The sequence below is a fragment of the Myotis nattereri genome (genome assembly GCF_964212035.1).
Source record: "Myotis nattereri genome assembly, chromosome: 4".
Classification (NCBI taxonomy): domain Eukaryota; kingdom Metazoa; phylum Chordata; class Mammalia; order Chiroptera; family Vespertilionidae; genus Myotis; species Myotis nattereri.
Window position 1 is genome coordinate 106,688,567 of NC_138079.1, and position 23,250 is coordinate 106,711,816.

The 23,250-nt window shown below is 52.8% G+C and overlaps 1 protein-coding gene across 1 annotated transcript in view; it reads right to left on the reverse strand.

Annotated features, from left to right (window-relative positions):
- Window positions 1-22,560, reverse strand: part of IL4R (interleukin 4 receptor) — a 47,531-nt gene extending 24,971 nt beyond the window's left edge. The window contains exon 1 of the mRNA XM_081090245.1: window positions 22,497-22,560. The gene's annotated coding sequence lies outside the window, so the exon portion shown is untranslated. The remainder of the gene's footprint in view (window positions 1-22,496) is intronic.
- Between the last annotated feature and the right edge of the window lie 690 nt (window positions 22,561-23,250).

Below are 23,250 nucleotides of genomic sequence, written 5' to 3' on the forward strand. Positions count from 1 at the left end.
CAAGCTGGGGTCCTCTCAGAGCCTCAGTCTCCTCATCTGTGAAGTGCGGGCAGAACCACTTGCTCAGGGGGTGGTTGCAGGGAGGCAAAGAGACCATGGCCGGTGGCAGAGGCCTGGGACCGTGTGATAGAGCAGGTGGCCAAAGATCATCTCTAAGCACCAAGTAAACTCTGCGACGCTGAGGAAATGACGGCAACACAGACAGGTCTCACGGGTTCAGGCTGAGTGAACGAAGGGCAACACTGATTCTACCGATAAAAAGTTCCAAAGGAGACAAAGCGATCTCGGGGTTAGAAGTCGGGATAGTGTCCTTGCAGGTGGGGGCAGGAGGGAGCCTTCCGGGGGCTGGTCATGCTTCGTTTCTTGATTGGGCTACACATGCACGTGTCCACTGAGCAAATGAATGAAGCTGCACACTTGTTTGCTCGTATCCTATATATAAAAGGCTAATATGCAAATCGACCAAACTGCAGAACAACCGATTGCTATGATGTGCACTGACCACCAGGGGGCAGACGCTCAATGCAGGAGCTGCCCCCTGGTGGTCAGTGTGCTCCCACAGGGGGAGTGCCCCCCAGCCACAAGCCGGGCTGACGGCTGGCGAGTGCAGCAGTGGTGGTGAGAGCCTCTCCCGCCTCCGTGGCAGTGCTAAGCTGTCAGTTGGATGTCCTCTGAGGGTTCCCGGGCTGCCAAAGGGCGCAGGCCGGGATGAGGGACCCCCCCACCCCCACCCCGAGTGCACAAAAGTCGTGCACGGGGCCTCTAGTGTTGCAATAAAAAGGAAAGGAGAAAAGATGGATGGAAGGGAAGAGACTGGAGTGTGCAGTCTAGGGTACTGGGGTGTGTCAACAAAGGTCTCAGAAGCATCCTTCCTCAGGGCTGGAAGGATCCCCAAGACCCGAGTCCACTCCCGATGCTGCGTCAGGTGCCCGTAGGGCGGCGTTTTACAAGGGGCCATCTGCCCCCTGGCACCTGCCTCAGGTACAGGGCAGCTCCCAGCCCTCAGCCACCTGCTTCCCGGCCACAGGGTCACTCCTCCAGAGTAAACACAGACACGTCAGAGAACTCAGGCGCCTGGCCTCAGCGAGTGGAGAGGGGACAAGCGGGGAGCCCACACCCCGTCCCACAGGGCACCGCCACTCTGCATCGGCACTCTCTGCCACGTGAGACTGAAGGCTTTTTTTATTTTTCAAAAGCAGCCCGAAATCCAGACTGTGTGAGTGCTACCCTGACGTGGAAGTGTTGGAAGAGGTCAACCACACCCATGTGTGTGGTCCCGCCTGGTCTTGCTATCACCAGCTGGTGTCCTCCTGGAGGGTGGGGCGTGTCCTGAGATGCCAGGAGACCCCAACAAGTGGTAAGGAACAACAGGTGAGACCCCCACACCTTCCCCAGGCCCCAGCACCCCCGAAGGTGAAAGGCTGCTTTTCAAATGTTCCCCACCTCTGTCCCTATTATCTTTTGCTCATTATGGGATGCCAGTTGCTATGGTAACGAGAAAGAAGGGGGGCCCTGGTGCCAGTGAGGATTCCAAAAATCCTGCAAGCCCCACTGCCTTCCTCCTCAGTCCTGACGCATCTGCACTCTCCCGCCCTCCCCAGCCGTGCCCGACTCCCCCACCTGCACGTCACTGGGCCGGCCTCTGCCTCTCGCGGCCTCCTCCTGTGCCACCCCCTCAGGATACTCCTGGCCAAACTTCCTCAGCGCCTCAGCGCTCTGCCTGGCCCTGTCCCAGCCGCCTTTCCGTTCTCTCACAGGGAGCTGTGCCCACCACTCCTCCCCGTCTGCAGACGAAGTTCCTCCAGGCCAGCCCGGGACTGGGTCTTACTCATGCCCCTTTGCGAACAGAGGCAGCGGCCAACCGGAGGCGACCAAAGGGAAGTCATCGCCACCTCACGTGGGCGCTTTCCCACATCCAGGCCTTTGCACCGGCGTTCTTGCGGCCTGGAATGCCGGCCCACACGTACGCCCAGTGGCCAGTATGTGCACAGGGACGTCTGCCTTTCATATTCACTAGCGTAGTTATTTCCACAAAAACCCAGAGAGAAGGGCAAAGCGGGCCCTTCCCCAATCTAGGGATGAGGAAATTGAGGTCCAAACAGGGAAATGACTTGCCCGAGATTACTATAGTAGCAAGTGGGTTGCAGAGTTGAGACTGAGATGCAAGTTTTGTTTTCTTTTAAATTCATCTGGCCACAGACTGGGGTCAAATAAAAAGCCTACAACTTTAGAGTAGAAGAAAAGAAAATAAAGAATCAGAAAATTAGCCAAGAAAAATGCAAATAAAGATAATAGGTATAGGGATACTAATACCAAATAAAACAGAATTAAAAGCATCAAAGTATTAAATGAGAGAAAGGTGGCTGTTTGATACTGATAAAGGAACAACTGGCCAAGAAGGTATAATGCATGAACCCGTCTTCTATTCATATTTTCTATTCATATGCAGCTAATAACAGCTTTGAAAAGAAAGCAAAAGCGAAAAACAAAACAAAAAAAAAATAAAGAGAGAAGGCCAGGAGAACAGATCCTTTATCACAAGGGGGGATAAACCAGGTAGACAAAAACACAGAAAACATGAGCAACATAAATGCCATAGTTAGCAAGCTTGAGCTAACAGATGTATTTCTAGAACTTCCTATCCAGTAGAAAATATTCCTCCTTTCAAATGCAAGAAGATCATACAGAAAAATTAACCAGAAAATCTTACAAAGAAAATCTTCATTTTTATATAATAAAAGCCACAAATATTAAATATATATATATAACCCTAATATGGAAATAGACCAAATGGGGGAACAACTGAATAACTGGTCACTATGAAGTGCCTTGACCACCAGGGGGCGCATGCAGAACATGGTGGGCGTCAGCCACAGCGGGATGGTGCAACAGGTGAGGGGGGGGGGGGAGGAGGTGCCAGACCAAGGCAGGGCGCCTGGTCACTGTCATCAGGGTGAGCCTCTGGTGGTTACTGAAAATTCTTTGCTCCCGCATGCGGCGGTCTTGCCTAGTGCTCGTACTTACTGCTGGTGCCAGCCCGCTCGCACCCACTGCCGGGACCCAGCGCTGGCCCTGATCATCCCTCAGGGCTTCTCCACCTCCCCCTGCTCCTGAGGGTCGATTGAGGCCAGCAGCCACCTCTTGCCAGCCCCGCTCACACCCGCTGATGGCACCGGCCCCAATTGCTCAGTGCCATCAGCGCATGGCAGCGGCGGCAGGAGCAGGGCCGCCGGCAGATAGGGAACCAGGGGCCACAGCGGGAGGGGCTGGGGGGGTGCGGAGGATGGGCACAGACCTACCCTGTGCCCACCGCAGCCTTGCGGCCCACAGTTCCTTTCAAGGTGCACGGATTCGTGCACCGGGCCCTAGTAATGCAATGAATTTAGAAATCAGCAGTAAGAAAACTTTCAAAAATTCCATCTACCTTAAAATGTTTTAAAAGCACATGCACTTTTAGACAAAAGAGGAATTGTAAACTATTTTAGCAGCCAATGACATTGTATAACAAGACCTGTGGAATAAAGCCAAAACAGTACTAAGAGAAAAAAATATAGCCATTTAGCCCGAAGTACGTTTATTAGAAATTAAGAAAGACTGATAACGATTGTTAGCCTCAAGCAAGGAATCTCAGACTGGAAGAAACTTTGATAGCCGCTCAGGTAATTAGAAGAGAAATCTGGAGTTTTAACTGACAAGCCCAATATGAGCCCTAAGTGGGACATGGCTGCTGCAAAGTATGACTGCAGGTTGCATCAACAAAGGCATATGCTCCAGGTCCAAGGAGGTGAAACAAGAAGCTATGGAAGTGAGGTGGATGTTCCCTGTGTGGATCCTTCAAATAAAGCTCTGCAAGATGAAAAAAGAAAAGTCCCTTTCCTCTCTGACTGGGAAGTTTTATAGGGGACTCTGACCAATTGGATCATGTCCAAGGCCAGACTGAGCTCTCACCCTGCCCTGCGTCAGGAAGACTGGCTAAAGAACTCTGGCTGTGTAGCCTGAAAAAGAGAAGTGCTGGGTAGGTGCTGGAGGGCGATGGTCACCGCCTCCAAGGGCCAGGACCGGAGCCAGAAGGTGAACGCTCCCGGAAAGCTCACCTGGCTCCATCTCAGGACAGATCTGTCAGAGCTGCCTGGCTGTGGGGCCCGCGGAGGCCGCTGCCCCATCTTGGCGGGCAGCCTGGCAGGGGTGCGGCTCCATGGGCTCAGAGGGCTGGTCTCTCCTCCAGAAAGTGCCTGTCCTCCTCTGAAAAGGCGCCTCCCCTCCTGCTGCTCCGGGAGCCACGGGCCTCCTCCGCTCTCCCCGCGCTCTCAGCGCCCGCGCTCCTTATCTCCCACCAAGAAACTCAGGTCCCTGCCTCTGCTCCCCGTGGGGACGGCCCAGCACAGCGGCTACGTGCAAGGGACGACTTCCTGGTCACGGCCCTGGGCTTGAATCCAGACGCTGCCCCTGCCGAGTTGTGTCACCAGGTAAGGCTCTACCCCAAGCTCAGCTTCCTCCTCAGAGAAATGCGGGGGCGGGGGGGGGGGCACCCAGATGTCTACCCGCCTCGCCCCAGCACAGTGTCTGCTATGGAGCAGGGCCTCCACTCGTCCGGTCCCACCTCCCCGCCCCCTCTGCTTGGGTGCATCCTCACTGTCTGGCCGGGGGAAGGGTCTCGCTGGTACATGGTCGTCTGTAAAGCCACGCCTGGCCTGGCCACACCCACGGGGCTGCTGGGCTGGCCGCAGCCGGGGCCACACCAGCAGTGATCGCAGCAGCAGGTGGACCTCCGCATTGAGCCGTTTCCATGATGTGTCCAAACCCAGTGGTGCAGACTGAGGACCCTGGAGCGGCAGGTCGCAGCCTGCTTGCCGCCTGGCAGCTGTCACCCTGGACGCGTTACTGGACCATTCTGTGCTGTTTCCCGTCTGTGACGTCTGGAGAAGAGCGGGTCCTGCTCTGAAGGCTCTTCTACACGTCGAGTGAGACCACGCAGGCACCGCCCTCCCCCCCTGGCTCAGTCCCATCCAACCGCATCGGCTTCCTCGTGGCGGGTCCCACACACCGAGCCTGTCCCCACCCCAGGGCCTTTGCATTTGCTGTTCCCCTCCAGAGCACTCTTTTTTCGGAGGGTAGCCACGCGTCTTTACTTCAGGTCTCAGCCCAAAAGTCACCCCCCCAGAGTCACCTCCCCCACTAGACTCAGCTCCCCAAGGGCCCTCCTTGGCTGCATGTCCCCAGCGCCTGGCATGTTCGCTGAGTGAATGCGAGCCGTGTCCCCGGCGCCTGGCATGTTCGCTGAGTGAATGCGAGCCGTGAGCCCGACGCCTGGCATGTTCACTGAGTGAATGGGAGCCGTGTCCCCAGCGCCTGGCATGTTCGCTGAGTGAATGCGAGCCGTGTCCCAGCGCCTGGCATGTTCGCTGAGTGAATGCGAGCCGTGAACCCGGCGCCTGGCATGTTCGCTGAGTGAATGTGAGCCGTGTCCCAGCGCCTGGCATGTTCGCTGAGTGAATGCGAGCCGTGTCCCCAGCGCCTGGCATGTTCGCTGAGTGAATGCGAGCCGTGAGCCCGACGCCTGGCATGTTCGCTGAGTGAATGGGAGCCGTGTCCCCAGCGCCTGGCATGTTCGCTGAGTGAATGCGAGCCGTGTCCCAGCGCCTGGCATGTTCGCTGAGTGAATGCGAGCAGTGAACCCGGCGCCTGGCATGTTCGCTGAGTGAATGTGAGCCGTGTCCCCGGCGCCTGGCATGTTTGCTGAGTGAATGCGAGCCATGAGCCCGGCGCTGGCCCTCAGGACACGTCACTTTCAGCCTGTGAGCGGCTCTGCGGGCTGGAGGCTGCGAGTCCCTCCATACGTCCTCCGCTCAGAACGACACAGCCTCCCCTCAGGAACCTGCTCCCCACACCCGGCTGGTGACCGGCCCAGCAGGACCCAGCACCCAGGCCTGCTTCAGCCAAGACCCTGGACTTCTTAAGCCACCTGGAGGCGAGGAGGCCCTGGGGGCCCAGGCGAGAGTGAGTCGGCAGAGCCAAAGCTGAACCGAGGCATCGGCGCTTCTTGGAAAGGCGCAGGCACGCAGGGGACGGGCGGCCACGCGGGCGAGCAGCAGCGGAAGCCGGTGAGCGATGGATGAGACCTGCTCTGCTCCAGCCTCTGCCCGTCTTTACTGTCCCTCCTCAGGGAGGCCATGGCCCGCGTCACCTGCTCCCCCTCCCCTTCGGGTGCTGTCACTACCAACAGGACATCGCAGGTCCACGTTCTCTCAGCGAAATCCTGGGGCCAGAATCCCTCCGATTATACAAAGGTCGCCGTTGACAAAATGCCAGCCGACGGAAGCACCCCTGCCCCCCCACCCCCACACACATATATACACACACACGCGTCCAGAGCAGCACCCCGGGACCCACCACAGGGACATCCCTGCAGGACGGACGCGCTCAGCGAGGAGGAGAAACAAAGGCCCCGGTGGCCTCAAGCTGAGCTCAGGTCAGGTCGTGCACCCGACTGACATTTTTGTGAAAAAACTTGCGGTTTTCCGAGCCCGTGGCTTTAGGAATTACACATGAGGGTGGGGTCTGTGAGCATGTGTGTAGGTGGGGCCTGTCTTCTCAAGTGGAATGAAGCTCAGGAGGGCAGGGACGGTCCGGTGCTCTGTCGGCAGCACCGGGCACCTGCCCGCACAGGTACGTGCTCAGTACACCTTCGAAGAAGAAATGAATGAGGAAGCCCGGTGCCAGGATATGGAGAGGTGACTGTCCTAAATGGGACAGAAACTGCAATCACCGAGCCACGGGCAAGGTGCCTATAAAAATTATCTTGTGAACACCACCCCCCACATACCCATTTCACTGACAAGCAAACCGAGGCTCAGAGAGGTTTGGCAACAGCCTCCAGGTCACAGAGAGGAAGCAGCAAGCTCACATCTGAACCTGGGCCCCTGCCTTCAAGCCCTTCTCTGCGCCTCCAGCTCAGAGGCGCAGAATGGCTTGCTGGAAGTCACACCACAAGCAACAGGAACACGGCCCACCTGACGCTGGCTCCTGCAGGACCTGCAGCCACCGCTGGGCTCTCCCACCCACTCTGGCAAGGGCAAGTTCATACAACCTCCTCGCAAGCCATCGGCCTGTCTTCCAGACTAGCCACGGGGAGTCTGGTCTGACATGGCCGGGTACGGCTCCACAGTGCCGGCCATGAGGAATGCTGGGAAAGATGTCCCTCTTGGTCACCCCAGCAAACTGGGACAGTGAAGAACACAGGCTGGGGCGGGAAGTGGGTTCGAATCCCTCCCTCTGTCAGTCCTACACATGGGACCGCAGGCAAGGCCACCACACACACCGCTGATTCTGTTTCCTCGCCTGCAAAACGGGCAGACTAACCCCCATCCAATGGGGCTCATTTCTTAATATTTAACAAATACATAGTGCTTACTCTGTACCGGGCATTGTTCTGTGTGCTGACACTTACTAATTTCATCATCAGTGCAATGGCACAGGCACTGTACTTTCACAGATGGGGAAACTGGGGTCCCGAGAAGCCAGCAGCTTAGTAAGTAGCAAAGCTGGCCTCTGCATCGGGCAGTGTGGCTCCGGAACCCATGCTCCGAACCTCTGCGCTATGCTTCTCGACAGTAACAATAGACAAAAACCCTTATTATGGATGGACTATGTGTTGGAAATTGTAATCAGTTTCTTATAAAACATGATGCTTGATTTCACAAATACGAGGAAACGCAGCACCGAGGGGCCTTCAGTCCCTGCCCCCTCCCAGGTGCATGGGAAGCAGCTGAGGGCAGTGCGCTGTTTGATCCCAAAGCCCTCCATCCTGGGGCCGGACAGGGGACAGGGGACAGGGGGTAGGCGAGGAGGGTCCAGGAAAGGCCCTCTTCCCACCTCTTTGACACCTCACTTCAGCTCCTTTCTGAATCTGAGCAACAACCTCCCCGCCTGCTGGGCTTTCTGCAGCCCCGGGATCCGGGATCCGGGATCCGGGGTCCGCGGTACAAACACCAGCACTGAGTCACTGCTCTGAATGTGGAAACCTTGAGGTCACCCCACACCTGCTGGGAAATGGGTGTGTTGTAACCAGGGCGACTCGCTAATGGTCCCCCCCACCCCGCTGCCTTCCCTGCGCCTCCCTCCAGATTCGACTCCAAAGGCCGGTGGGGCCCAGAAATCTGCACGGCGGCGCTTAGGGCTCAGGCAACGGCAGGACACGCTGGCCTACGCCTCAGCATGGCCCTTGAGACCTTCTGCAACGCGGCCAAGCCCACCTTCTCCCCCCTCCCCCACCCCGGCTTCGCCTTGCTCCCTAGCACCCCACACCCACCTTTCACACTCCCAGCCTTTGTCCACGCTGTTCCCACTGCTCAGGGGACCCTCCCTCCCGTTCTCCCCTGCCAGCTCCTCTGCTCCTCCTCCACGGCTGGCTCAGGGTCCTGCTCCGTGAGGCTGGTCTCATGCCCCTGAAGAGCTGATCACCCCCACTGAGCTCCCCCCTCCCCAGAGGGAGGCCTCCTCAGGGCAAACACCAGAGCCCAGAGCAGCACTGGAGCGGTGCCGGGAGGAGCCCTGTGAGTGCTGGCGAGTGGGGGGATGGCTGGGTTGGTCCCTCCCAGCCCAGCCTCAGCGTCCTCCTCTAATCACAGGTTGGGCTAGTCCAGTTCAGGGCCTCTGCTGACTCTGGAACCCCCGGACTGTGGGGGACACCCTGGCCATATGGACACCCGAGCCTCAGTTTCCCCAACAGACTTTAGGGTGTTAATAAAGGCGCTGATGTCCCAGCAAATGCTCCAGCTCCTGAGAGGCCAGCCAGAGGGGACGAGCTGCAGGGTCACAGCTCTCAGAGGACTGGGGCTCAAGCAGGTTAGAGCCGGTCTGGGGGCGCACTGTGAACCCCAGCATCGGCCAGCGGTCCCTGGTCCCGGTCCCTCCTGATTATAGCAAATAGGGATTCGGGGTTTTGTTTTTACATCCAGAGTCCTGGGTTTACTGAGCCTCTCTCGCGGAAGGGGGCCTGGGAACCTGCAGGTAATCGGACCCCGGAGGATTCCGTCATTCGGAGGTTTGACAAATAGTTGTCAGGTGGAGGCGGCGGGCTCTGGGGCAGACTGCCCGGTCCCCATCCTCATCCACGCCTTCCCGGGGGCATTTCAGCTGCCTGTGCCCGCGCGCCCTGCCCTGACCTGGAAATGGCCGTGGTGCACAGCACCGGGAGAGAGGCTTTCTGACTTAACTCCGGAGACTTGCAGCTTCAGAACGGCCTGCGCAGAGGCATCCAGGGCTGGGTCCACCCAACGGCACTCCAATAAGGAGGCCCAAGGGGGAAGGCAGGCCGCGGCCCCAGACTCCTCCAGCTGGTCTCCAGCTGAACACTCTCTGCTCTGCCGCACTTTCCCCCCCACAGTCTCACCAGCTCCCGGTGCGCGGGCCAGGGGGCGACGGCCCGAGACCTGGGTCACCCCACGCGCTCCGCATCCCCAAGCCCCTAGAGGCCGTCCCCGCCGATGTCTCCGCACCAGTTCGGAGGCGCTGGGCTTCCGAGCACCCGGGCCAGCCTTCCTGCCCGGCTCCTCCCCGCGCGAGTCGGGCCCGGGACCCCGCGCCTGGCCCCGCACCTCCCCGACGCCCCGGCGAGCCCCCGCCCGCGCCCCGGGTCCTACCTGCGCGCTCCGGTCCATTCCCCGGCGGCGCCCGAGCGGGAAGTGGCACCTGCTGGTGGCCGGGATGGCGGCGGGTGCGGGGCTTTCCTGGGGCGGGCCCGTCGCCCCGCCTCCGGCCCCGCCTCCGGCCCCGCCTCCGGCCCCGCCCCGCGCCCGCCCCCGGATTTGCATGCACCTCCCCGCCCACCCCGGGCGCAGTCAATTCAAGAGTCGCTGTCCCTTCGCCCCCGCGAGCCGCGCCGCTGACCTTTCCTGGGGGCGCCCCCCGCGCGCGGTCTCCCCCGCAGCCGCGAGGTCGCGCCCTCGGGGAGCGCGCAGTAGTTCCCGGTGCTCTCAGAATGAAAGCCCGTCCCGACCAGGCCCATTCGCTGCGGCCGGTCCCTGCGCCCCTCCCGCTGTCCTTCCTGGCACCCCCCCCACCACGCCCCCCTCCCCCCACCGCAGCCCAAGGACTGCGAAGTGCCAGTGGGTGCTCATCCCGCCCACATGCTGCCTGAGCGCCTGCTGTATGTCGGGCTCCGGGCATATTTAGACGGTAAAGCACCGTTCTCAATCACTGGTACCCCGACACCCTGTGCTCAGGGCCCCCATCAGCTCGGATAACGCTCGCAACTGCCCAGTGAGGAACTCGGCTACTCCCACCCATTTCACAGACGGGCAAATGGAGGCACAGAACCTCTGAGGGAAGCTTGCTCAGAGTCGCAGCGGGTGTGGCATTCGAACCCAGGCTCCATAGACCACTAACCACTGGGCCACATAAGAGCCCTGATGCAGCCAGAAGGTGGGAAAACCACTAAATGGATAAAGTATTTCAGGGAACAAGCAGCCCCAAGAAGAAAGCAAAAAGAGGAACCTATTAGGCCAGGGGGGCTGGTGGCTTGCACGTATCCTTAAGGGTAGGCATTGGAGCTGAGAACCTGAAGAGGACAGCGGCGAAGACTAGTTTAGGGAGAGAGAGCAGCAAGTGCAAAGGCCCTGGGGTGGGAACCAACTTAGCATGTTACAGGGATGACCTGAAGGCCAGATTGGCTGGAGAGCCTTGAGGAGGGGAGCGCAGAAGGAGGGGCGGTAGGAGATGGGCAGACTCAGGCCCGGCAGTGCTGGGGACCCAGAGAGAATGCTGACCCCACCTTGCCCTCAAGGAGCGCCTGGTCTGAGAGTGGAGGCAAACTCCTGGGAGTCAAGGGCAGCCCAAGGGGTTCTGTGGTGGAAGGTGAACCAGGGAAGCAGCAAAGCCTCTGGTGAGGAAGGGTTGGCTTGCGGGGATGGGGGGGTGGGGGGTGGCAGGTGGCGGGGGAGAGTACTTCAGTTCTCTTTCCTCATTATTCACACACTCATTCTCTCTCGATCCTACTGTGCGCCTAACCTGTGACAAATGCTGCGGACTCAAGCTCCCTCCCACACCGCAGTCACACTCACTCACACTCACACTCGCATGCCTATGTAGTCAGTGTTTGAGCCCCGGCAGTTCAGAATGAACGCCACGCTTCCCTCTGTGAGGAGCAGACCTTCTCTCCTCCAGTCCTGCTGGCTCTGAGTTCGCGCCAATCTCATCTGCACGTGAGAGCAGAGGTCTCACCTGGGGAACGTGTGGTCTGGGCTGACTGCCCCGAACTGGGCTCCCGCCCAGCTTTCTGCATCGGTAAGTCATTCTTTGCTCTCTCCTCGCTTGCCCCCAGGCCTGCACCTGCACGCCAGCTCCACTACTCGCTGACCATGAGACTTTGGGCACACTGTCCCTGAGCCCCAGCTTTCGCCTCTGCAGGGCGGGGTGGCGATGGGCCCCACTCCGAGGGCTGTGAGGGTGGAGGGGTGAAGTAGGTGAAAGGTGCCGGGGACAGAGCCCGACACGAATGAGGCGCTCAATCGTGTTCCCATCAGCTTGACGAAGAGAAGAGGCCGGGCCAGAGCCCGCCCTTCAGCCTGTGTGCTGGGCTGTGAAGAGGCAGGAAAGGATCGAGCGGGTGTGGTCGGGTGCGAAGGCATTTGGAAAAGCTGGGGGAAGGGGATACAGGAATTCTTTTTTTTTATTTTTTTTTTATTATTATTAGTTAAGGTATTACAAATGTGTCCACATCCCCCCCATTAACCCCCAACCTCCCCCCCCCCCACACACACAAACTCATGCTCCCATCCCCCTGTTGTCCATGAGGAATTCTTTGTACTTGCAATTTTTCTGTGAGTCTGAAATTATGTCAAAACAAAGAGTTAAAGAAAACAGGGCATTGTCCTGAGGCCCACGAGAAAGAACAGACGTGAAGTCTGTCGTCTCAGGCACAGTCCCGCCCAAGCTGTCCACACTGTATTAGGGGCGGCTCTGGGTCAGGCCTGGAGACTGGCCAGGAGGCCTCAAAATAATAATCCAGGCAATCCAGGGACTTCCCAGTGTTGCCTCAATACAAGCTCAGCTCAGACTACATCACAAGACACTCGTTTTTAAGCCTATCCTTCAGGTTTTAAAAAAGTAATAAAATTAATTTTAGCCCTGACCCGTGTGGCTAAGTGGTTAGAGTGTCAGCCTGGTTTCACTTACTCATCCTCCTCCCCCAGAATCCTAGGGGTCACTGGTCTTTTTATTGTCTCTGGAGTTCTGCCTTTTTCAGAATGTCATATAGTTGAAATCAGACAGTACAGCCTCTTAAGACTGGTTTCTTCTTAGTGATATGCGTTTCGGATTCCTCCATGTCTTTTAGAGGCTTGGTACCTCATTTCTCTTCAGTGCTGAATAATATTCCCTTGTCTGGGAGCACCAGAGATTGTGTGTCCGGTCACCCACTAAAGGACTCCTTGCTGGCTTTCAGTTTTTAAAAAAATATATATTTTATTGATTTTTTACAGAGAGGAAGGGATAGAGAGTTAGAAACATTGATCAGAGAAACACATTGATCAGCTGCCTCCTGCACACCTCCTGCTGGGGACGTGCCTGCAACCAAGGTACATGCCCTTGACTGGAATCCAACCTGGGACCTTTCAGTCCACAGGCTGACGCTCTATCCACTGAGCCAAACTGGTTAGGGGGGCTTTCAGTTTTTGCAATTACAAATAAAGCTGCTATAAACACTCATGTGCATGTTTCTGTGTGGGCATATTTTCAACTCCTTTGAATAAATACCAAGTGTTATTGCAGGATCATAAGGTAGAAATATGTTTAGTTTCGCAAGAAACCAAACTGGCCTGGTCAGGTGGCTCAGTGGTTGAACATCAGCCCATGAACCAAGAGGTCACCACCGGTTTGATTCCCAGTCAGGGCACATGCCAGGGTTGTGGGCTCCATCCCCGGTAGGGGGCGTGCAGGAGGCAGCCTATCAATGTTTCTCTCTCATCAATGTTTCTATTTCTCTATCCCGCTCCCTTTCTCTCTCTCTAAAATAAATAAAAAATTATATATTTTTAAAAAAACTGTATTGCATAGTGGCTGCACCATTTGCATTCCCACCAGCAATGAGCAAGAGTCCTCACGGCTTTGCATTCTCGCCAGCATTTGGCACTGTCAGTTTTTGAAATGTTAGCCCATCCAGTAGATATGCATCTCATGGTTGTTTTAATTTGCAGTTTCCTTAAAGCCGTGTTAGTTAAGCATCTTTCCATGTGCTTATTCGTCATCTGCATGTATATATATGGTCTGTTGAGATCTTTTGCCCATTTTAAAATTGGGTTGCTATCTTCTTGTTGAGTTTTAAAAATCCTTTGTACAGTTTGGATATAAATCCTTTACTGGATATGTGTTTTGCAAAGATTTTTCTCTAAGTCTTCGGCTTAGTTTTTAATGATCCCAAGTGTTTGCTTATCTTAAAGCAGAAGTTTTAAATTTTAATAAAGTCCAACGTAACAAAGTTTTTCTTTTATGGATCATGCTTTCAATGTTGATCTAAAAACTCATTGCTAAACTTAGATCCTAGATTTTCTCCTATGGTATCTTCTAGAAATTTTATAGTTTTTCGTTGTACATTTAGGTCTATGGTCTATTTAGAATTATTTTTGTGAAAGGTAGAAGGTCTATGTCTAGATTCTTTTTTTCTTTATTTTCTTTCTCTTTTCTCCAATGGATGTGCGGTTGTTCCGGCTCCATTTGTTGAAAAGGCTGTCCTTTCTCCATCAAAGTGTCTTTGTTCCTTTGTCAAAGATCAGTTGAACCAACTCTTTGATCACCATGTGTCCAGTGCTATGAAATCAGTTATCTCATTTAATCTTCACACAACCCTATATATTCCCATTTTATAGATGAGGAAATTGAGGCTCAGAGAGGTTAAGTAACTTGCCCGAGGTCTCACAGCCAGCAAGAGAACACTGGATGACCCTGCATATCTGCCCTACTCCACAGCCTGTCCCTTACCCCCTCTGCTTTCTTCTTCTCTGGGACTCTACCCAGAGGCAGCACCGATGGCCTCCTTTCCTTGAGAGAAGGACCCAGACCAAAATGAGCCCCTGTCCTAACAGCTGGTTGGCACCATGACCTGTTTTTCCCTCTGCAGCAGACACTGTCGATGCCCCGCCCATATCCTCTCCCACTCACCAGTCCCAGCCTCTCGCTGCCAGCACCGGAGACTCTGCCCGAGGCATTCTCTGGCCACAGGGGCCAGCTTCCCCTGAGCAGAGGGTGTATGGAGAGTTGATGCCCACAGGAGCAGGCCTTGGCAACGATGATTGGAATTGGGGGATGAACACCCGCGTCCTCACTTCTCAGGGAATGCGGGGGGCAGCTCTGAGACACGGTCAGCAGCCTCCCAGAGGTCCAGAGAGACGGAGCCCCGGTCCCCCCGCTCATGGACACACCTCACTGGCTCCTTTCCCTCCTCCTTCACTTCCCCACTCCCTCAGTGTCTTCTGGGACCGTGCCCCGTGCCAATGAAGGGCACTCCAGCCCTCGTCTCAGGAGCCCCTGGGCCATCTTATCTAAGTGGGCCCCTCCGGCAGCACCCTGATATTCCTCTGAAGAGCACCCTCTCCAGCTCTCAGTCCAGACGTGTCCACCCCAACCCCCAAAGTGGGCGGTGACTCAGGAGTGGTCCTCAGAATACTGTGGTCCCTCAGCCCTAGTGATTTGGGCAGAGGTGGGCATGTGACCCATCAGAGCCCACGAGACACTTTGAGATTTTTCCGGGGTGAAATAGCTGCCTCACCTTTCCACAGGCGTCGCTCACCTGTACCAGCTGGAGGATTGGGGCTGGAGCTCTGGCAGCCATCTTGTACAACACCAGCTTTACTGCTTTTTCTGAATATAAAGTCAGAACACGTTTGTAGGAGAGTGTAATGATGGTCCCAATTCTTTATCCCTTCCTCCCTGTACCCACACTCCTTGCCATGTAATTTATAAGTGTCTCTCACTTGGACTGCGAGCTCAGCCGCATGACTTGTTTTGGGAAAATGGGATGTTAACAGATGTGATGGGGCAGAAACTTGAAAATTTGCTTCCATGATTGGACTTATTTGCATTCATGCCATTGGCTCTCCCACAGGATTAGAAATAATGTGGCACAAAGTCACCTTCACTGTCCCTGTCATGGCCAATCTAGATCAGCCAGTCTATGCCCAGACATGAGAGTCCAGCCAAGATCAGCAGAGCCACCTAATCAACAACCGAGTGTGAGCCATAAATGCTTACCGTTGCAGGCCATGGAGGGCTTGTGGCAACATTACCATAGCAGTAGGTAATGAATGCAATTCTCAGTTAGAAAGCTAAAGCCATACAGAAAAGTATACAAAATTAAGAGAGCCCGACCTGTGTGGGTTAGTGGTTGAGCGTTGACCTATGAACCAGGAGGTCACGGTTTATTTCCTGGTCAGGGCACATGCCCCGGGTTGTGGGCTCAGTCCCAGCAGGGGGAGTACAGGAGGCAGCCAATCACTGATTCTCTCTCATCATTGATGTTTCCATCTCTTTCTTCCTCCCCCTTCCTCTCTGAAGTCAATAAAAATATATAATAAAAAAATTAAGTGAAATAATCTGAAATCTCAGATGTAGCCACTGTGACATTTTGGTGAACATCTCTCTGGGTGCAGGTGCACACACCTTACACACTTCCTCCCATATCCACAGTCACAGAATTTATGTCACTTTGGCAGGATGGGGGAGGATCCTGGGGCAAAGGCCACAAAGATAAGGCTATGATGTCATCCTCATAAATGAGAGCTGTTTGCGTCAGCATGTCTGGGAGGGAGTAACAACGATGAAAGGCCTAACATTGGGCATAGGGAGAAGAAACGGAAAGACTAAGGTTTCAGGGCAATTAAAGGAGATTGCAAAGCATGATGGTTAACAAATCAGAGACATAACATAAGCAGGAATGGGGCCTTGGGAAAGAATCAGGTTGGTGTATGTGAAACCCTGTCACCCAGAGCCCTGGGGTTCATTCATTCAGTGAATATTTACTGATGCCTGTTATGAATCAGCCATCCTAGGAGCTGGGGACTGCAAAGGTGAGTAAGATTTGGTACCCGTTCTAAAAGGGAAGGACAGGAGCAGAGAGAGTTTTCTAGAGGAGAGGCCAACAAGGAGGGCATCTGATGGGTGAGTAGTTCTCCAGTGTGAGGGCGAGTGAGACCATGTGGTGAGTGACCCAAGGGAAAGAACAGAACTTGACAGGTATGAAGGGGAGACCAATCACTGGGGTAATTGATATGCGATTGGGACGCTAAGGAGGCAGGGAGAGTGACAGGGCAGGAAGGAAAGAAACAGGGTTCTGTTCCAGGAGAACAGTAACTTAAGTCTCTTTGATTACAACCCAGAGTAAGAAATGCATTTTCACCCGGCCGGCGTGGCCCAGTGGTTGAGCATCGACCTATGAACCTGGAGGTCATGGTTCAATTCCCAGTCAGGGCACAAGCCCACGTTGCGGGCTTGATCCCCAGTGTGGGGCTTGCAAGAGGCAGTCGATCAATGATTCTCTCTCATCATTGATGTTTCTCTCTCTCTCTCCCTCTCCCCTCCTCTCTGGAATCAATAAAAATATATTAAGTCCTAACTGGTTTGGCTCAGTGGACAGAGCTTCAGCCTGCAGACTGAAGGGTCCTGGGTTCAATTCCAGTCAATGGCACATGCCCGGGTTGCAGGCTCGATTTCGATTAAGGGCATGCAGGAGGCAGCCAATCAGTGATTCTCTCATGTTTCTCTCTCTCTCTCTCTCTCTCTCTCTCTCTCTCTCTCTCTCTTTCTCTCTCTCTCTCCCTCTCTCTTCCTCTCTCTCTCCATTCCTCTCTGAAATCAATAAAAAAATATTTAAAAAAATAAAAAATATATTAAAAAAAGAAATGCGTTTTCTATTTTGGCTCAGTACAATCATACACACACGCGCACGCGCACGCGCACACACACACATCAACAAAGCAATATTTCACCTTGCAAGATGCCACTCATTCATATATTTTCTATTCAGTCCTATAGGGGCAAAATAAGCAGACCACAAGATAGTACACATCATAGAATTTCATGTATGTGAAATTCTGTAACAGCAAAACCAAGCTATTGTGGTAGAAACAAGATTAGTGTTGTTTGGGTGCGGGTGGGGCGGGGCAAGGTTAACTGCAAAGAAGTGAAAGAGAACTTCCCTAGGAGATGGAAATGGTGTATATTTTGATTGGGGCGGTGGTTACATGGGCACATGCATTTGTTAAAAATAAACATATAAAAATAAATGCATGTGAGGGAACTTTCTGGGGTGGTGTCGATGTTCTATATTTTGATAAGGGATTTGCATTGCACAAGTGAATGCATCTGTCAAAACTAAGCAAATGAGACACTTAGATTGTGCATTCCATTGTATGTAAATTTTACATTAAAATTGGGGACAAATATCAAACTGTAGTTGATGATATTCAGGCTGAAGTATTCTGGTGTTTGCAACTCACTTTTTGAAATACACAAAAAAATAAGATATATTGATGGATGGATAGAGGAATGAGAAGGCGGACAGATATGTCATAAAGCAAATATAATAAAATATTAATGCATGTTAAGACAATTTAGTGAGGAAAGACTAACCTTTTCAATAAATGGTGCTGGGATAACTGCATATCCACATGCAAAAGAATGAAGTTGGATCCTTATCTCACATCATATACAAAATAGAGCAAGGACTTAAATGTAAGAGCTAACGTACAAAATTCATAGAAGAAAACATAAGCATAAATCTTCCTGAATTTGGATTAGGCAATGGTTTCTTAGTTATGACACACAAGTACAAGCAACAAAAGAAAACAGATGAACTTAATACCATCAATTTTAAAAGCCTCTGTGCTTTAAAAGACGCCACCAAGAAAGTGAAAAGACAATCCATAGAATGAAAGAAAACTTTTGCAAATCAGGTAGCAGATAAGAGAGTTGTATCTAGAATATGTAAACAACAATTAGAATCTGTATAGAAAAAAGGCTAAACGACCGTCCGACCGTCCAACCGTCCGACCAGTAGCTATTATGTGCAATGACCACCAGGGGGCAGATGCTCAATGCAGGAGCTGCTAAGCTGCTGTGACTTGGCAGCAGCAGTTCTCAGATGATGCACCCTGGAACCAGAGAGGAGGGAGCCCGATTCCAGGGTGCATCACTTGAGAACCATCCTCTCACAATCCGGGACTCCTCAGGGGATGTTGGAGAGCTGGTTTTGACTGATCCCCACAGGCTAGGCTGCGGGACCCCACCTGCTGGAGACGTGTGGCCAGCTGGGAAGGGACTGTGTCCAGCCCGTCTCGCCCAGTCCTGTCCCGCAGGCCACCTTCTAATTAATTTCCTTTCATGTGCACGAATCCATGCACTGGGGCACTAATTCAGTAATAACAATGAAATCCCAATTTGAAAATGGGCAAAGGATCTGAATAGGCAGTTCTCCAAAAAAGATATATAAGAGGCCAAGAAGCTCATGAAAAGATGCTTAGCATCATCAGGGACATGCAAATTAAAACCACAGTGAGACATCACTTCACACCCTCATACGCTGCTGATGGGGATATGACATGGACAGCCCTTTGGAGAACAGTCTGGCAGTCCTTCAAATGGTTTAAACACGCTACCATATGATCCAGCAATTCTGCTCCTAGCTATATACCCAAGAGAAATTAAAACACGTGTCCATATAGAAACTTGTACATGAATGTTCACAGAAACATTATTCATAGTAGCCAACTGATGGCAAATAAAATGTGGCGTATTTATACAAGAAAATATTATTTAGGAATTTAAAAAATGGAGTACAGATACATGCTACAACATGGATGAACCTTGAAAACATGTTAAATGAAAGAAGCTGGTCACAAAGGACCACATGTTGTGTGATGGTATTTTTGTGAAATGTCTATGGCAGTGGTTCTCAACCTTGTCTGCATATTAGAATCACCTGGGAAATTCTGTTTCTTTGTTATGGGGTGGGGCCACAACATTAGTAACAAAGAAACGGAATTTCTGGAGGACGAGGCCCGGAAATCAGGATTTTAAAAAGATCCCCCGGTGATTCTAATGTGCAGCCAAGGTTGAGAACCACTGGGCTATGGAGACAGGAAGTAGACGAGTATTGTCCAGGGCTGGCGATGGGACTGGAAGAATAACTGATGGTGAAGGGCTGCAGGGTGTCCTCTGGGGATTGGAAATATTCCAAAAATTGCGTGTGGTGAAGGTTGCCCAACCCTACGAATATACTAAAAAACCGCATTGTACACTTTTAATGGATGGATTGTAGGGTTTGTATCTCAGTAAAGCTGTTTTAAAACCTTCACGTGAACACAAATGAAAAATGAGACTGCACTTCAGCAAATGCTTCTGCTCTTCAAAGGTTGAAGAAATAAGGAAATAAAAAGGTACGCATCGGACTGTGAAAAATATTTGCAAATTATATATCTGACAAAGGCCTTATATCCATAATATATAAAGAACCCTCAACACTCAATGAGAAAACAAATCAATTTTTAAAAATGGGCAAAAGACTTGAACCTACATTTTGCCAATAAATACAGATGCATAGCAAGAAGCTCGTGAAAGATGACCAACAGCATTAGTCATCAGGGAATTGCAAAATAAAACCACCACGAGACCCCTGACGCACAGATTGCAATGGCTCAAACACTTTAAATATGTAGACAATGCCAGCCGATGGTGAGGGTTGGAACTGCTGGGATTCTCAGACGGCTGCGGGGATTGCAAAACGGTACCATCATCTGGAAAACAGTGTGGCCGTTCCTTATAAACATAAAACGTGTTTCACCGCACGACCCACTCGTCTAGGCATTTACCCTGGAGAACTCAGGTTCACACACAAACCCATCTGCAAGTGTTTGTGGCGACTTTATTGGCAATTGCCAACTAATGAAAACAACCCTGACGTCGCAGCTGGTGCGTGGATAAACAGCACATCCACACGAGGGAATACTGTTTAGCAATTTTTAAACATCTGCTTTATATACACTACGGAAGAATCTCCAATGCCTTATGAAAGAAGCCAGACTCAAAATGCCACTCACGGTATGACTGTTTATATGACAGTTTACAGGGAGAGAACGTAGGCCAGTGGTGGCCAGGGGCCCGGGGGCGGGGGCGGGGCGCTGTGAAGGGCCGGGGAGATTGTCTTGGGTTGAAGAACTATTCTGTATCATGGCTGTGGCGGTGGCTACTCAACTGTGTCTGTCAAAACTCATCCAGTGGTCGGCAAACTGCGGCTCGCGAGTCACATGCGGCTCTATGGCCCCTTGAGTGTGGCTCTTCCACAAAATACCAACTTCTGCGTATGGGCCACGAAGTTTCAATCTCACTATACATGCGCGCCCGCATGTGGTATTTTGTGGAAGAGCCACACTCAAGGGGCCACAGAGCCGCATGTGGCTTGCCAGCTGCAGTTTGCCGACCACTGGACTATACACTAAAACGGGCGAATCTCACTGTATTTAAATTATACCTTAATCTACAAAATTAAAAAATATAAATTAACGATAGATTCTATATCAGTGGTTCTCAACCTGTGGGTCGTGACCCCTTTGTGGGTCGAACGACCCTTTTACAGGGTTCGCCTAAGACCATCAGAAAACACATATATAATTACATATTGTTTTTGTGATTAATCACTGTGCTTTAATTATGTTCAATTTGTATCAATGAAAATACATCCTGCATATCAGATATTTACATTACGATTCATAACAGTAGCAAAATTACAGTAATGAAGTAGCAACAAAAATAATTTTATGGTTGGGGGTCACCACAGCATGAGGAACTGTATTAAAGGGTCGCGGCGTTAGGAAGGTTGAGAACCACTGTTCTAGATGATGGGGATATGCATGGTCATTGTACAATTCTTTCAACTTTTGATGTGTTTGAACCTGTTCATAATCAGATGTTTGGCAAAAAACATTAAAAAGATCTTAGATGGTGAATGGATTAGAAAACTGTGGTACATCTACACAATGGAATACTATGCTGCTGTAAAAAAGAAGGAACTCTTACCATTTGCAACGGCATGGATGGAACTGGAGAGCATTATGCTAAGTGAAATAAGCCAGTCAATGAAGGAAAAATACCACATGATCTCACTCATTCATGGATAATAAAGACCCTTATAAACTTATGAACAAAAATAGATACAGAGGCAGAGCAGCATTGAACAGACTGTCAAACTGCAGCGGGAAGGCCCGGTAGGGTAGGGGGGCAGAAGCGGGGTAGGAGATCAACTGAAGGACTTGTATGCATGCATATAAGCATAACCAATGGACATAAGACACTGGGGGGTAGGGGAGGCCAGGGGATTGTCAAGGGTGGGGGGAAAAAGGAGACATATGTAATACCCTTTGTAATACTTTAAGCAATAAAAAAAAAAATCTTAGATGGTTGAAAAAAAATGTATGCATGACCAAAACAAATGAATCATTAAATAAAATTTAACGAGTCATTTCACCCTTCAAATCTTAAACAATAAAAAATAATACATATAATGATTACAGCGTTATAGGCCATGATCCATTACATTGATTTGATAAGCTATTGATGGGCCATGATCTTCAGTTTGAAAAACACTGCTTTAGAGCAGGCTTCGGCACTTGAACTTTAACCCGAGAGGGCCTGGGGGATCCGGGCCCCCAGAAGTGGGCTGAGCTGGGCTGATTCCCTGCTCAGGGGGGCCACGGCCAGTTGGAGGTCTTGGGGAGGAGCCGGGGCCTGTGCCCAGCTCAGAGGCAATGGCTGCCTGGTGTCCCCCAGGGACGCTGGACCAGGGAAAGGTCCTGTGTCCTGCATCGGGGAGCCAGCTCGGGTGACCGCAGAGGGAGTCCGCGTTCTGGAAGTCACGCGTGTGGACTGAAACTGCAGGCCCTCCTCACCACCTGGACCGGGTCACACCCTGGATTTTCACTGACTCTGGCTGGGGAGGGTTTCAGAGTGACCGCGGTCAGCTTTTCACCGGCCTTGTCACTGGGCACGCAGGCCAGGCTTAACACGAGGAAGTCATGCTTCCTGCATCCAAGACCATTGTGGTCAGGAAAGATCGATCCCTACTGTGTCTTAGTTAGAGATCGGAGCTGCAGTCAACGTCAACGTATACAGCGGCTCATGAATAAGAAAATGTTCTACTTTAAAGTGCAAGTTTAGAAACTTTGATTCCAACTCATTTCTGCCGTTTTAAGCCTGCAATTCAGACTTGTTTCTGCACGTGGGTGTGACCGACCCACGTCTTGGAGCTCAGGATGAGGCAGCAGGGCCTTCTTCAGCGGCCTCCCCTCCCGCCCTCGGTGCCCCCACCGCGCAGGCTGCTCACACTGCCGAGGAGCAGCAAGGCCTGCAGACCTCTCTGCCTTTGCATAGACCTCCCCCCTCCCCCCCCAGCCTCCCCCCCCCGCCCCCCCGCCCCCCGTGACCTCCTGGTCACCCCTCAGCCCCTTAAACTGCACCTCCCCTGTGCGGACTTCCCTGGAATTCTCCTCCTCAGGGCAGAAGCAGCGACTCCCTGTTCTCCTTGTGCATGCAGCTGTCAGGCCAGGCTGGCTTCTCCCTGGATGTACGGAACGCCATGGGAGTGTGTTATTCCAAATAAACCTCAGTCTGATGCCAAGCCCTCTGGCCCCAGAATATAATCAATTACTCTTTGTGGCTGCTGGCATCTCTCCCTGCCTCCAGGGTGAAAGAGGGGGCGAGGCGTCACGTGCAGGGCAGACACTCATGGCGAGCCCTCTGGGCTCCGATCTGAGCAGCTGCCGTCCAAGGTCCAAGTCCGCGTCCGCCTGCCCTGGTAGGCGGGTCCTCGCTGCTCCTTCCCAGCTTGGACATGCGTGCCCAGGCAGCGAGGGTGTGTGTGTGTGGGGGGGGAGCCTCCCCTCGGAGCATCACACAGGCACCCCCCTGGGTCCTGTCACCTCCCTGGGCACCATGAGGCAGCCCTGCAGTGTCACACAGCCGGAAATGCCTGCACCCCTCCTCCCAGTTTGGGGAGCTCGCCCCCTCCTGAGGCCCCTGGGAGCTTTTATTGGAAGCACAATGTGGGTCTCGTGTGTGTAGGGGAGAGGCAAGGGGGGCTGAGGCCAGCGGCTTCTTACTAACTCACGCCCTGTTACATCGATAGCACTTATCTCACCGCTTTGCGCTGTTTCAGCTCCCGCCTGGCCTTCCTCTGAACTGTGGGTCTTCCGAGGTCACGGCTGCCTCACT